Raw genomic sequence first — 14844 nt, forward strand, 5'->3', positions numbered from 1 at the left:
AATTCAGACATTCTTTGTGTCCAAAGCCAAATGTAATGCAATTTCTTCTGTGGGAGCCCAGATGCAGGTGAAATTTGATCTCTTTCACCTCCCTCGTGATGAGGGAGGACAGAGTGAAGCTTTGATCTTACTCCCCAACACTGAACTGGAAAATCTCACCAAATTGAAATAATGGAAATACCATGGCAAGATGTTGGTTCAATAAATAATGTGTCTCATTTTCTTTTTTAAAAAAAAGTCTGTATTGAATTTGTTACAATATTGCTTCTGTTTTATGTTTGGGGTTTTTTTGGCCATGAGGCATGTGGGATTTTAGCTCCCTGACCAGAGACTGAATCTGCACCCTCTGCATTGGAAGGCAAAGTTCTAACCACTGAACCATCAGGGAAGTCCCCTAGGTCTCATTTTCTTATTAATCCATTCATTGCAGATGAAGTGGAATGAAGAGGCAAGCAGAGAAGAAGGTGACAGTGTGGTTGGGATGAAGATCCAGTTAGAATGGAGAACCCTTCATCAGATCCTATCCCTGGTTAAACAGGCCAAGGCAACATATCTCTTCCCTCATCTACAGCCCTTCTTTCAGTCACCCAGCAATGAATGGGTGTTACATAATAATCATGATTTCCAGTTTCTGTACTTAATATTTGACATCTTGAGGTCTTGCTGACCCTGGAGGAACTGCCCCTCCCAAGGCTACTTAATTCTTAGAGGTAGTGAATAATTCAGCTAAGAGTGTGCCTTTCACATGCAAACCGACCAATCCACAGCCTACACCCCAACTACCTCCTTTATCAGGCTCTCACACTCTAGGCTATCCACCCTCCCTAATCACCCCACTGCCAGATACAACAACCAGGAACAGACTTCTGCCCTAGACCCAGCTGCAGTTATTCAAACTAGCCAATCCTTAGCCTGCTTACCCTGCCTCACTTATTCCTTCCCATGGAAACCACGATAAAAATTCTCACCACATTTTTTTCCCCACTCCTTCTGCCTCATGACTGATTCCAATGCTTCCCCATGTGGCCCTGCCTGGCTTAGTGAACCCCACTCTTCTTGGGATCTGTGAGCATAACAAGTTATCTTTTCAATGGCAATTGATAAGTTCAACTTGCAGGAAGAAATTAAGAGCACTGGAAATAGTATCTGGGGTCAAGAAGTAACAGAACCAGACATGGAACAATGGAAAGAAACACTTCAAGGCTGCATAATGTCACCCTGCTTATTTAATTTAAATAAGTAGAGTACATCATGCAAAATGCAGGGCTGGATGAATCACAAGCTGGAATCAAGATTGCCAGGAGAAATATCAGCAATCTCAGATATGCAGATGATACTACTCTAATGGAAGAAAGCAAAAAGGAACTAAAGAGCCTCTTGATGAATGTGAAAAAGGAAAGTGAAAAAGCTGGCTTAAAATTCAACATTCAAAACATTAAGATCATGGCATCTGGTCCCATCACTTCAGGCAAATAGATGGGGGGAATGGAAACAGTGGCAGATTTCAGTTTTTTGGGCTCCAAAATCACTTCAGACAGTTACTGCAGCCTTGAAATTAAAAGACACTTGCTCCTTGGGAAAAAAATCATGACAAACCTAGACAGCATATTAGAAAGCAGAGACTTCACTTTGCCAACAGAGATCTGTCTAGTCAAAGCTATGGTTTTTCCAGTAGTCATGTATGGATGCGAGGGTTGAACCATAAAGAAGGCTGAGCACCGAAGAATTGATGCTTTTGAACTGTGGTGCTGGAGAAAACTCTTTGAGAGTCCCTTGGATGGAAAGGAGATCAAACCAGTCAATCCCAAAGGAAATAAGTCCTGAGTATTCACTGGAAGGACTGATGCTGAAGCTGAAGCTCCAATACTTTGGCCACCTGTTGTGAAGAGCTTGCTCATTGGAAAAGACCCTGATGCTGGGAAAGATTGAGAACATAAGGAGAAGGCGGCAGCAGAGGCTGAAATGGTTGAATGGCATCACCATGAGTTTGAGCAAACTCAGGGAGATAATGAAGCACAGGGAAGCCTGGTGTGCTGCAGTCCATGGGATCACAAAGAGTTGGACAGGACTTAGTGACTAAACAACAACAAATAGAAAAGGTTGTGTAAATGTACTTTTTCTCTTTTCTCCTAATTTTGTTAAAAGACATAAGATTATGTAAAGTAATAATTATAACAATATATTTTTGGATTAATAACATATATAGAGGTATATGATGATAATAGCACAAAGAAGAAGGGAAGAAATGAAGATATATTAGAGCACTATTGCTGTATTTTATGAGAATTAAGTCAGTATTAACCTGAAATAGATGGCATAAGTTAGCATGCTTATTGTAATTTGTAGAGCCATCACTGAGAAAATAACTCAAAGCTACAATAAAACAATAGTTACCCTAAAAAAATTGTTTAGCACAAAAGCCTTAAAGGGAGAACGGATTTTAAAAGTGAGATGTAGAAAACAAAGCGGCAACCTAAATCCAACCACATCAATAATTATATTAAATATAAATGGACTAAACACTATAATCAAAGGCAGTTAGACTGGATTTTAAAAAGCAAGATTCAATGAATACTGTTTGTAAGAGACATATTTCACACACACACACACACACACACACACACACACACACACACACACACACACACACACAAATAGGTTGGAAGTAAAATGATGAAAAGGGTATACCAAGAAAATGGTAGAAACAAGAGAGCCAGAGGTGACATACACTTACTATCAGACAAAATAGACCTTAAGAATTTAAAAGGATTATAAGTGAGCACTATAAACAACTTTATACCGACAAATTAGGCAACTTAAATGAAATGAAAAAATTTTCTAGAAAGAAATTCCCAAAACTGACATAAGGGGAAACTAGAAGTCCTGAATGGGCTTCCCAGATGGCTCGATGATAGAGAATCCATCTTCCAAAGCAGGAGATGCAGGAGACACAGGTTCAGTCGCTGGGTTGGGAAGATTCCTTGGAGTAGGAAATGGCAACCCACTCCTGTACTCTTGCCTGGAAAGTTTCATGAACACAGGAGCCTGATAGGCTACAGTCCATGGGGTCACAAAGAGCAGACACAACTGATCACAGAGCACACATAAAAGTCCTGAATAGATCTGTAACAAGTTATGAAATTAAAATAATAACTTTAAAATCTTCTTGTAAAGAAAATCCCAGGCCTTTCTTTTTGTCAGAATTCACTGGTAAATACTTAAAGAAGAAACAATATCAATCTTATACAACTCTTTTAGAGTACAGAGGAAGAGGAACAATTTCCCAACTCACTCTATAAGGCTGATATTACCAGAAAAAAAGGGCCAAAACAAAGACATCAAAGAAAAGAAAACTACAGACCAACATTAGTATTGCAATATATCCAGTAGCCTATAAAAAGAGTTTAAACACCATGACCATGCAGGATTTATCTTAGAAGTTCAAGGTTGACTTAACATTCAAAAATCAATCAATGTGTTACATAATTCTAACAGAATAAAGGACAAAACCTCATGATCACCTCAATAGATGCAAAAAAAAAAAAAAAATTCCAGCAATATCCAACACCATTCATGATTAAAACTCTTTAAAAACTAAAGAGGGATATTTAGTTTATTTTAAAGGATAAAATAAACTTCCTCAACTTTATAAAAAGCATCTATAAAAACCCTACAACTAATATACTTTATGGTAAAAGACTAAATCCTTTCTCCCAAAGATCAGGAATAAGGTAAAGATTTCAGTACTCACCACTTCTATTCAACTTCATGCTGGAGGTTCTACCAAGTGAGACAGGGGCAAGAAAAAAACAATTGAACACATACTGAGTGGAAACAAAGAGCTAAACCTGTTCACAGATGACATGAATCTGCATGCAGAAAATCCTGAAGATTCTACATAAAATCCACAGAAAGAACAAAATAAGACTACTTATGCCACTTGATTTCAAAACTTTTACTTTAAAGCTATTGTAAACAAGAGAATGCGATTTTGGCTTAAGGGGAAAACATACAGATATATTGAATGGAAGAAAAATCCAGAAATGGACTCTTACATTTATGGTCAAACAATTTTTTACAACGGTGCCAAGTCAACTCAGTGGAGGAAAGGATGATATTTTCCACAGATGATACATAAAGGATTAGATATTCATACGTGGTGGTAGTCCCTCAGTTATATCCGACTCTTTGCAACCCCATGGACTGCAGCCCATTAGCCTCCTCTGTTCATGGAATTCTCCAGGCAAGAATACTGGAGTCGGTTGCCATTCCCTTCTCCAAAGGATCTTCCCAACCCAGGGATTGAACCTGGGTCTCCTGCATTGCAGGCAGATTCTTCACTGTTTGAGCCACCAGGGAATAACCATATATAAAATAAGACCAAAAATAAACAGGTTGGTATCTCACACCACATTAAAAAAAAATCAGCTCAAAATGTACCATACTTGAAACATAAGAACTAAAACTGTCAGTCTTCTAGAATAAAATATGAGAGTAAGTCTTTGTGATCTTGGATTAGGCAAAGATTTCTGATATGACACCCAAAGTGCAACTCATAAAAAAAAAAAAAAAAAAACTTTGGTAAATTAGACTTCATTGAAATTAAAATATTTTCTTTTCAGAAAGCACCATTATATTAAGCCACAAACTGGAAGGAAATATTTGCAAATTGTATGCCTGATAAATGATTTGTATCCAGAATATATGAAGAAGTTTTACAACTCAATAAGGAAACATTCAGTTTTTAAAATGGGCAATATTTCAATAGACATTACTTCAAAGAGGATGCCTAATAAGCATGTGAAAAGATGTTCAACATCAATAGTCATTAGAGAAATGCACACACCTACCCATTAAGGCCGCAAAGAAAGGCCACACATACAATGGTGTGCATGAAAAAACCAAACTGGTATTATTAAGTATTTCTGAAGATGTACAAAAACTGAGTTTTCATCCCTTGGTGGAGGAATGGAAAATAGTATTGCCACTTTGAAAAACAGTTTGGTAGCTTCTTGAAAAGTTAAATATACTCTTACCATATAAAGAAACAATTCCAGTCCTAGGTATCTTCCAAAGAAAAATGAAAATACATGATGTATACAAAAAGGCTTGTGTGTGACCATTCATAAAACTATTATTTATAAAACCAAAAAATGAAAACAAGCCATGAAAGGACAAGCAAAATTCTCTACAGTGGAATTTTTATAAATATTATAAAATAAACTGCTGAAAAATGCTTATTCCTTTCCCATTTCTATAAAGTCAGATCTATAGAGACAAAAAGCAGACCGGCAGTTGCCTGGGGCTGGAAGTAGGAGTGGAAATTAACTGCAGACAGCATAAAGAAATTTTCTGGGGTGATGGAAATGTTCTATGAATTGTAAGGATGGTTGCCCAGCTCTGTAAATTTAAAAGCATTTGCTTGGTATACTCATAATGGGTGTATTTTGTGGTAAGTAAATACACTTCAGTAAAGTTGGTAATAAAAAGTACATGATCTATGAAACGAGAGACACAAACAAAGATGTAAGAGAGAAATTACATCCAAGGCCAGGAGCGGCAGCTGAGAGGAGCTACCCAATGTCCAAGGTGAGAGAAACCAGTGTAAATGGCAGGCACTGAGCCAGGGCATAAGAGGGCAAACAGACTGAAACCATAATCACAGAAAACTAGCCAATCTGATCGCATGGACCACAGCCTTGTCTAACTCAATGCAACTAAGTCATGCCCTGTGGGATCACCCAAGACAGACAGGTCATGGTGGAGAGGTCTGACAGAATGTGGTCCACTGGAGAAGGGAATGGCAAACCACTCCAGTATTCTTCTTGCCTTTAGAACCCCATGAACAGTATGAAAAAGGCAAAAAGATAGGACACTGAAAGAGGAACTCCCCAGGTCAGTAGGTGCCCAATATGCTACTGGAGATCAGTGGAGAAATAACTCCAGAAAGAATGAAGGGATGGAGCCAAAGAAAAAACGATAACCAGCTGTGGATGTGACTGGTGATAGAAGAAAGGTCCGATGCTGTAAAGAGCAATATCGCATAGGAACCTGGAATGTCAGGTCCGTGAATCAAGGCAAATTGGAAGTGGTCCAACAGATGGCAAGAGTGAATGTCGACATTCTAGGAATCAGCGAGCTGAGATGGACTGGAATGGGTGAATTTAACTCAGATGACCATTAGATCTATTAATGGTCAGGAATCCCTTAGAAGAAATGGAGTAGTCATCATAGTCAACAAAAGAGTCTGAAATGCAGTACTTGGATGCAATCTCAAAAACGACAGAAAGATCTCTGTTCATTTCCAAGGCAAACTATTCAATATCATGGTAATCCAAGTCTATGCCCCGACCAGTAACGCTGAAGAAGCTGAAGTTAAACGGTTCTATGAAAATCTATAAGACCTCTTAGAACTAACACTCAAAAAAGATGTCCTTTTCATTATAGGGAACTGGAATGCAAAAGTAGGAAGTCAAGAAACACCTGGGGTAACAAGCAACTTTGGCCTTGGAGTACAGAATGAAACAGGGCAAAGGCTAATAGAGTTCTGCCAAGAGAACGCACTGGTCATAGCAAACACCCTCTTCCAACAACACAAGAGAAGACTCTACACATGGACGTCACCAGATCGTCAACACCAAAATCAGATTGATTATATTCTTTGCAGCCAAATATGGAGGAGCTCTATACAGTTAGCAAAAACAAGACCGGGAGCTGACTGTGGCTCAGATCATGAATTCCCTATTGCCAAATTCAGACTTAAAATTGAAGAAAGTAGGGAAAACCACCTGACCATTCAGGTGTGACCTAAATAAAATCACTTATGCTTATTACAGTGGAAGTGAGAAATAGATTTAAGGGACTACATCTGACAGAGTGCCTGATGAACTATGGATGGAGGTTCATGGCAATGTACAGGAGTCAGGGAGCAAGACCATTCCCCCAAAAAAAGAAACGCAAAAAAGCAAAATGGCTGCCTGAGGAGGCCTTAAAAATAGCTGTGAAAAGAAGGGAAATGAAAAGCAAAGGAGAAAAGGAAAGATATAAGCATCTGAATGCAGAATTCCAAAGAATAGCAAGGAGAGATAAGAAAACAATCCTCAGCGATCAATGGAAAGAAACAGAGGGAAACAATAGAATGGGAAAGACTAGAGATTTCTTTAAGAAAGTTAGAGATACCAAGGGAACATTTCATGCAAAGATAGGATCAATAAAGGTCAGAAATGGTAGGGACCTAACAGAAGCAGAAGATATTAAGAAGAGGTGGCAAGAATACACAGAAGAACTGTACAAAAAAGATCTTCATGACCCAGATAATCACGATGGTGTGATCACTCACCTAGAGCCAGACATCCTGGAATGTGCAGTCAAGGGGGCCTTAGGAAGCATCACTATGAACAAAGCTAGTGGAGGTGATGGAATTCCAGTTGAGCTGTTTCAACTCCTAAAAGATGATGCTGTGAAAGTGCTGCACTCAATATGCCAGCAAATTTGGAAAACTCAGCAGTGGCCACAGGACTGGAAAAGGCCAGTTTTCATTCCAATCCCAAAGAAAGGAAATGCCAAAGAATGCTCAAACTACCACACAATTGCACTCATCTCACATGCTAGTAAAGTAATGCTCAAAATCCTCCAAGCCAGGCTTCAGCAATACGTGAACCATGAATTTCCAGATGTTCAAGCTGGTTTTAGAAAAGGCAGAGGAACCAGAGATCAAATTGCCAACATCCACTGGATCATGGAAAAAGCGAGAGAGTTCCAGAAAAACATCTATTTCTGCTTTATTGACTATGCCAAAGCCTTTGACTGTGTGGATCACAATAAACTGCGGAAAATTCTGAAAGAGAAGGGAATACCAGACCATCTGACCTGCGTCTTGAGAAACTTGTATGCATGTCAAGAAGCAACAGTTAGAAGTGGACATGGAACAATGGACTGGGTCCAAATAGGAAAAGGAGTACGTCAAGGCTGTCTATTGTCACCCTGCTTATTTAACTTATATGCAGAGTACATCATGAGAAATGCTGGACTGGAAGAAACACAAGCTGGAATCAAGATTGCCAGGAGAAATATCAATAACCTCAGATATGCAGATGACACCACCCTTACGGCAGAAAGTGAAGAACTAAAGAGGCTCTTGATGAAAGTGAAAGAGGAGAGTGAACAAGTTGGCTTAAAGCTCAACATTCAGAAAACTAAGATCATGGCATCTGGTCCCATCACTTCATGGCAAATAGATGGGGAAACAATGGAAACAGTGGCTGACTTCATTTTGGGGGGCTCCAAAATCACTGCAGATGGTGACTGCAGCCATGAAATTAAAAGACGCTTACTCCTTGGAAGGAAAGTTATGACCAACCTAGACAGCATATTAAAAAGCAGACATTACTTTGTCAACAAAGGCCCATCTAGTCAAGGCGATGGTTTTTCCAGTAGTCATTTATGGATGTAAGAGTTGAACTATAAAGAAAGCTAAGCTCCGAAGAATCGATATGTTTGGACTGTGGTGTTGGAGAAGACTCTTGAGAGTCTCTTGGACTGCAAGGAGATCCAACCAGTCCACCCTAAAGGAGATCAATCCTGGCTGTTCAGTGGAAGGACTCACGTTGAAGCTGATACTCCAATATTTTGGCCACCTGATGTGAAGAGCTGGCTCATTTGAAAAGACCGTGATGCTGGGAAAGATTGAGGGCAGGAGGAGAAGGGGATGACAGAGGATGAGATGGTTAGATGGCATCACTGACTCAATGGACATGAGTCTGGGTAAACTCCAGGAGTTGGTGATGGACAGGGAGGGCTGGCATGCTGCGGTTCGTAGGGTTGCAGAATCAGACACAACTGAGCGATTGAAATGAACTGAACTAAAGAGAGAAATTAAGTAAGCAAATAATATTGAATTAATGTCTAGCTCAGCCACTGGTCTTTGTTAAATGAGTCAAATGATAATACATGTTTCTGTTTTGTCTTAGCTTTGAAAATAATTGTTGTTTTCATTCATCTTTTATGGGACAAGAAATCCTATTTAGGGTAGTGATGATCAGTTCAACAAGACACATTTGGAGCTGAGATTGATCACATCTAAATAGGTTAATCTATTAATTTTTAAATTTTTAATAATAGAAGCTTCAGCTTGGTTGAGTGAAATATGTATTATCTAGATAAGTTGCAGCTCTTAGGATGATGTCGGGGTGACATTCAGGATATTTGGGGCTTCTCTGGTGGCTCAGATGGTAAAAAAGAATCTGCCTGCAATGCAGGAGACCTGGATTCAATCCTTGTGTTGGGAAGATCCCCTGAAGAAGGTATGGCTACCCACTCCAGTATCCTTCCCTGGAGAATTCCATGGATGGAGGAGCCTGGTGGGCCACAGTCCATGGGGTCTCAAAGAGTCAGACATGACTGAGTGACTAACAATTTCACTTTTTTCAAAGTATTTGTGTGCATGTTAGTCGCTCAGTCATGTCTGACTCTTTGCAACTCCATGAACTATAACATGCCAGACTCCTCTGTCTGTGGGATTCTCCAGGCAAGAATACTGGAGTGGGTTGCCATTTCCTTCTCCAGGAGATCTTTCAAACCCAGGGATCAAACCCAAGTCACCTGCATTGCAGGCAAATTCTTTACCATCTGAGCCACTAACAAGTTTCTTTCTCTTTCAAAATATTTAACCACCACCTAGAACCTTTGATCAGACTACTGAGTCAGTGGATTCAGCCTCAATTGCCCATACAGACCTTGGATGAAACTTTTTGAAATACTGACTTGAGTGCGTGTTTCTTGATTTCCAGTGACCATGGGCCTGTCTGTTACCTTGGGAAGGGCAGTGAAGGCCTAAGGCCTGTCCATCTTCTCACCCAGGGCCTTGTCAGTGAATTGCAGAGAAAGGAACTTGTTAGTTCACCTTACTTGTTCAAATTACAGGTATACTTTCTCATTAGCTCCATTAATATTCAGACAACTTTCAAGTTTGATTTTCTCATTTCCATAAAACAGAATTTAAAGCAACCCAAAGAAAGGCTCAGAGGGGCTCAGGGAGCAGCCGAGAATCACTTTGAACTCCAAGATGACTGATTCTAGTTCCAATAGAAGTTGAACAAAGAGCTTTGGCTGGAGGAAGTGGTGTCCTTCTCAATGGTGAAATCATAGCGTTTATCACAATGCTATAAAATAACCTGAAAATCACTCTTATAATAGTATCAGTGACTAACAACACTTTTTAAAAATCTCTTCTCCTACTTACATGTTGAAGGGTGATGAAAGCTTTAAGCTTTTTTGTTTGTCTTCTTTTTTTTAATTTTACTTTACAATACTGTATTGGTTTTGCCATACATTGACATGAATCCGCCACGGGTGTACATGAGTTCCCAATCCTGAACCCCCCTCCCACCTCTCTCCCCATATCACCTCTCTGGGTCATCCCAGTGCACCAGCCCCAAGCATCCTGTATCCTGTATCAAACCTAGACTGGTGATTCGTTTCTTACATGATAGTATACATGTTTCAATGCCATTCTGCCAAATCATCCCACCCTCTCCCTCTCCCTCTGAGTCCGAAAGTCTGTTCTATACATCTGTGTCTCTTTTGCTGTCTTGCATACAAGGTTATCATTACCATCTTTCTAAATTCCATATGTATGTGTTAGTATACTGTATAGATGTTTTTCTTTCTGGCTTACTTCACTCTGTATAATCGGCTCCAGTTTCATCCACCTCATTAGAACGGATTCAAATGTATTCTTTTCAATGGCTGAGCAATACTCCATTGTGTATATGTACCACAGCTTTCTTATCCATTTGTCTGCTGATGGATATCTAGGTTGCTTCCATGTCCTGGCTATTATAAACAGTGCTGCAATGAACATTGGGGTACATGTGTCTCTTTCAATTCTGGTTTCCTCAGTGTGTATGCCCAGCAGTGGGATTGCTGGGTCATAAGGCAGTTCAATTTCCAGTTTTTTTTTAAGGAATTGCCACACTGTTCTCCATAGTGGCTGTACTAGTTTGCATTCCCACCAACAGTGTAAGAGGGTTCCCTTTTCTCCACACCCTCTCCAGCATTTATTGCTTGTAGACTTTTGGATCGCAGCCATTCTGACTGGTGTGAAATGGTATCTCATTGTGGTCTTGATTTGCATTTCTCTGATAATGAGTGATGTTGAGCATCTTTTCATGTGTTTGTTAGCCATCTGTATGTCTTCTTTGGAGAAATGTCTGTTTAGTTCTTTGGCCCATTTTTTTATTGGGTTGTTTATTTTTCTGGAATTGAGCTGCATAGGTTGCTTGTATATTTTTGAGATTAGTTGTTTGTCAGTTGCTTCATTTGCTATTATTTTCTTTTAAGGAATACATTTCCTCAGTGGGATTTCAGGTCCAGAGACGAAGGTAGATGTTATTTTGCCTTTTGCCAGAGCCAGCTTTGTGCCCAATAGATAGATCACGACTGTCTATATATCTTAACTTTCTTGTGATCTATTAATAACTTTCCTGAATGCAAACTGTACAGTGGATGATACATGGAAATGCACCTACGTGATAGCCATACACCGTAATACTGTAAGTCCTCAGTGAAGAACAATAAAAAGGGAAAAATTCTCTAAACAAAGACCTCCATGGGCCCTGTAATAAAATGGCAGGAGATGCATCCTGGGGGCCACTCCTGAAGGCCCATTCCCTGAGGCCGCAGAAATGACAGAACGCCCTGCCTTTCCCCTCTGTCTCCCCAGAGGGCTTGTCCCTAGATCTGAAGTCAATGGCAGTGCTGTGTCACATCTAGAGTCCACACCCAACCCAGGGAGTGGAAAATCTCTCCCCAGAAATCCTTAGACCAAACTCCTCAGACCCTACCAGGACTGTCACAGGCTGTATGTGCCTTGATCTAAAATCTGGAGCCCACCCAGCTCCTCTCCATCATGTCCTAGCAGAGCCACACGGCGCCTCCAAGGGCCTGGCTACACAGCGTACCAGAGCATGTGACCCAGCTGGCAGAAGCGCAGAGGTCATTGGTGCCAGCTCAGTTCAGTGCCCTGAATCATCTGCGATAACAAAGCGCCATTCAACCAAAAGCCAAGTACCAGTGTGAGGGCTGTGTCGGCACCACAGCTGTGAATCAACAGTAGCCTGTGCTGCAACTGATGCCACCTGGGGCATTTTCCCAGCCCCAGAGCGCCTTTCTGAAAGGCGGAAGGGGTCAGGGTAAAGACGGGTGGGGGAGGGGCAGAGGGACATCATCAGAGAGGGAGTGAGAAAAAGAGATAGAATTCAGCCCCAGCTAGCTGTGTGACTTTAACCATATCACTTAACCTCTCTGGGCTGTCTTGCACTGTGCAGTTATATGATTCTGTCTCTAACTCTGGGACCTTGAAGATGAGTCAGATATGGCTCAGTCCAGGTCCAGTAGATGAAGAGAAAGTCAGGCAGGAGGCAGCAGAGGTGGGGCTGGCAAACCTGAGAATACATTCCTCTTATTCACTGACAGGATCTGGGAAGACCAGAGCAGTCTCTCCTGGCCTCATCAGGACTTGGCTTCTAGATAGTGCTCCGTACTCTTCCTTCCTTTCAACATCTCAGCAAGCTCAGCTCCTCCCTCCTCTAAACTCTGTTTCTTGTCTCTCAGTTTGCCTTCTGGGTCCTAAACAGACAGCTGGTCTCCTCTGTGGCCACTTCTCAACGCTCTGCTGGAACTGGCTTCCTCACCACGTTGCTGACACCTCTTTTGGGACACTGCCAGCTCGGGGGACACCGATCAGTCTGCATCCTATGTGAGGTCTCTGCAGTTCTGGGCATCTGGCCAGTCTCTTCGGTGTTAAGGACCCCTTTGCTCTGGGCCCTGACACCTCTGGCTCCCCCTGCCTTCCTGGCCAGTCTCATTTCCATGCTCTCCTCACTGTTTAGACTTATGCACTGGTATCCTTTGCAAATTAACCTTCAGCTCCTCTTTACCTCACTGTACACCTCCTATGTTTCGTGTACTCGTTGCTTCAGTCACCACTTCCCTGCCACTTGCTCCCAAATCCAAGTTTCCCTCCTCCCCTCTTGGGCTCCCAGGGGGAAGTGTATCCTCATTTGCCCCTCTGTGAGGCTTTCTACACGCACCTCCTCCTCTGCATTCTGCCAGCACTGTAATGGGTGCTATGTCATCCTAACTGCTTAAAATGTGGTCGTTCCTTCTCACTACCCTTAGGAGAGTGCCCTGGGGTCTAGCATAGCATAGCCAGACTGCTTACCTTGAAGTGCATTGCTGGCTGCGTCTTACCTGTTCTCTGGGAATCAGCCCAGTGCTGGCCGCCTGTCCTCCCATTTGGACCAGGCCCTTGGCCTCTCTGGATACCAGCATTGCCTCTAACGTGCTCTCGCTCCTGCCCACCTCAGTGACCCCTGTAGACAAGGAGCAAATTGATGGCCTGAAGAGGGTCAAGTCATACCCACCTCTGTGTGTCCCAAGAGCCCAGCATATCTTCTGGCCCATGTTAATGGTTGCGCCTCTCTCTTTCTGGTCCTTCCCAGGAGGCTCAGATGGTAAAACAGTCTGCCTGCAATGCGGGAGATCCAGGTTTGATCCCTGTGTCAGGAAGATCACCTGGAAAAGGAAATGGCTACCCACCCCAGTATTATTGCCTGGAGAATTTCATGAACAGAGGAGCCTGGCAGGGCAGGGGGAGAAGAGGGCAACAGAGGATGGGATGGTTGAATGGCATCACCAACTCAATGGACATGAGTTTGAGCAAGTTCTGAGAGATAGTGAAGGGCAGGGAAGCCTGGCGTGCTGCAGTCCATGGGGCCTCAAAGAGTAGGACACGACTTAGCAACTGAGCAACAACAACCTCTCTCTTCTGTGCAGTTAATGTTTGAAACCCACAAGCATAGAGGAAGGAAAATGGATCCAGCATATGCATTCCTCTGCCCTTTGATCCATTTGAAGAGCCAGGGTAGGCTTGGCTTTGTGGGTATTGGAAGGGCTGCTCACTGAACGATTTTCCTGGCCTGTGATACTGCCTCAGCTACAGCTAAAGACCTCTGGGGTGGTAGGCTCCAGAGACAGCATCACACCCTGCAGATACTAGAGACTGCAAGCCTTCTCAGCACTGAAGCAACGAGCACTGTGGTAAAAACCTTTGACAGAAAACAGGTGCAAGTCCCTTTCCCAACACCAAAGAAGCACAGGAAATGCCTGAGCATTCAATACTTAAAGTTTTTCAGTTCAGTTCAGTCGCTCAGTCATGTCCAACTCTTTGCTACCCCATGGACTCCAGCACGCCTGGCTTCCCTGTCCATCACCAGCTCCGGAGCTTGCTTAAACTCATGTTCATTGAATTGGTGATGCCATCCAGCCATCTCATCCTCTGTCATCCCCGTCTCCTCTTGCCTTCAGTCTTTCCCAGCATCAGCGTCTTTTCCAGTGAGTCAGTTCTTCACATCAGGTGGCCAAAGTATTAGAGCTTCAGCTTCAGCATCAGTCCTTCCAATGAATGTTCAGAACTGATTTCCTTTAGGATGGACTGGTTGGATCTCCTTGCAGTCCAAGGGGCTATCAAGAGTCTTCTCCAACACCACAGTTCAAAAGCATCAATTCTTTGGTGCTCAGCTTTCTTTATAGTCCAACTCTCACATCCGTGCATGACTACTGGGAAAACCATAGCTTTGACTAGATAGACTTTTGTTGGCAAAGTAATTTTGAATATTTATTCATTTATTTATTTTTGGCTGTGCTGGGTCTTTGTTGCTGGGCGCGGGCTTTCTCCAGCTGTGCTATGCAGGCTTCTCATTGCATGGAATGTGGGCTCTAGGGTGCTTAGCCTTTTAGTAGTTTCAGCTCACACCCTCCAGAGTGTGGATTCATTAGTTGTGG

The 14844-nt window shown here is 42.1% G+C and overlaps 1 long non-coding RNA gene across 1 annotated transcript in view; it reads right to left on the bottom strand.

Annotated features, from left to right (window-relative positions):
• LOC132658664 (uncharacterized) overlaps window positions 1-14844 on the bottom strand; it is a 54853-nt gene that overhangs the window by 23807 nt on the left and 16202 nt on the right. The window contains exon 2 of the long non-coding RNA XR_009598588.1: window positions 13252-13373. This is a non-coding gene — a long non-coding RNA (uncharacterized LOC132658664). The remainder of the gene's footprint in view (window positions 1-13251; window positions 13374-14844) is intronic.

Source organism: Ovis aries, chromosome 25, assembly GCF_016772045.2.
Source record: "Ovis aries strain OAR_USU_Benz2616 breed Rambouillet chromosome 25, ARS-UI_Ramb_v3.0, whole genome shotgun sequence".
Classification (NCBI taxonomy): Eukaryota; Metazoa; Chordata; class Mammalia; order Artiodactyla; family Bovidae; genus Ovis; species Ovis aries.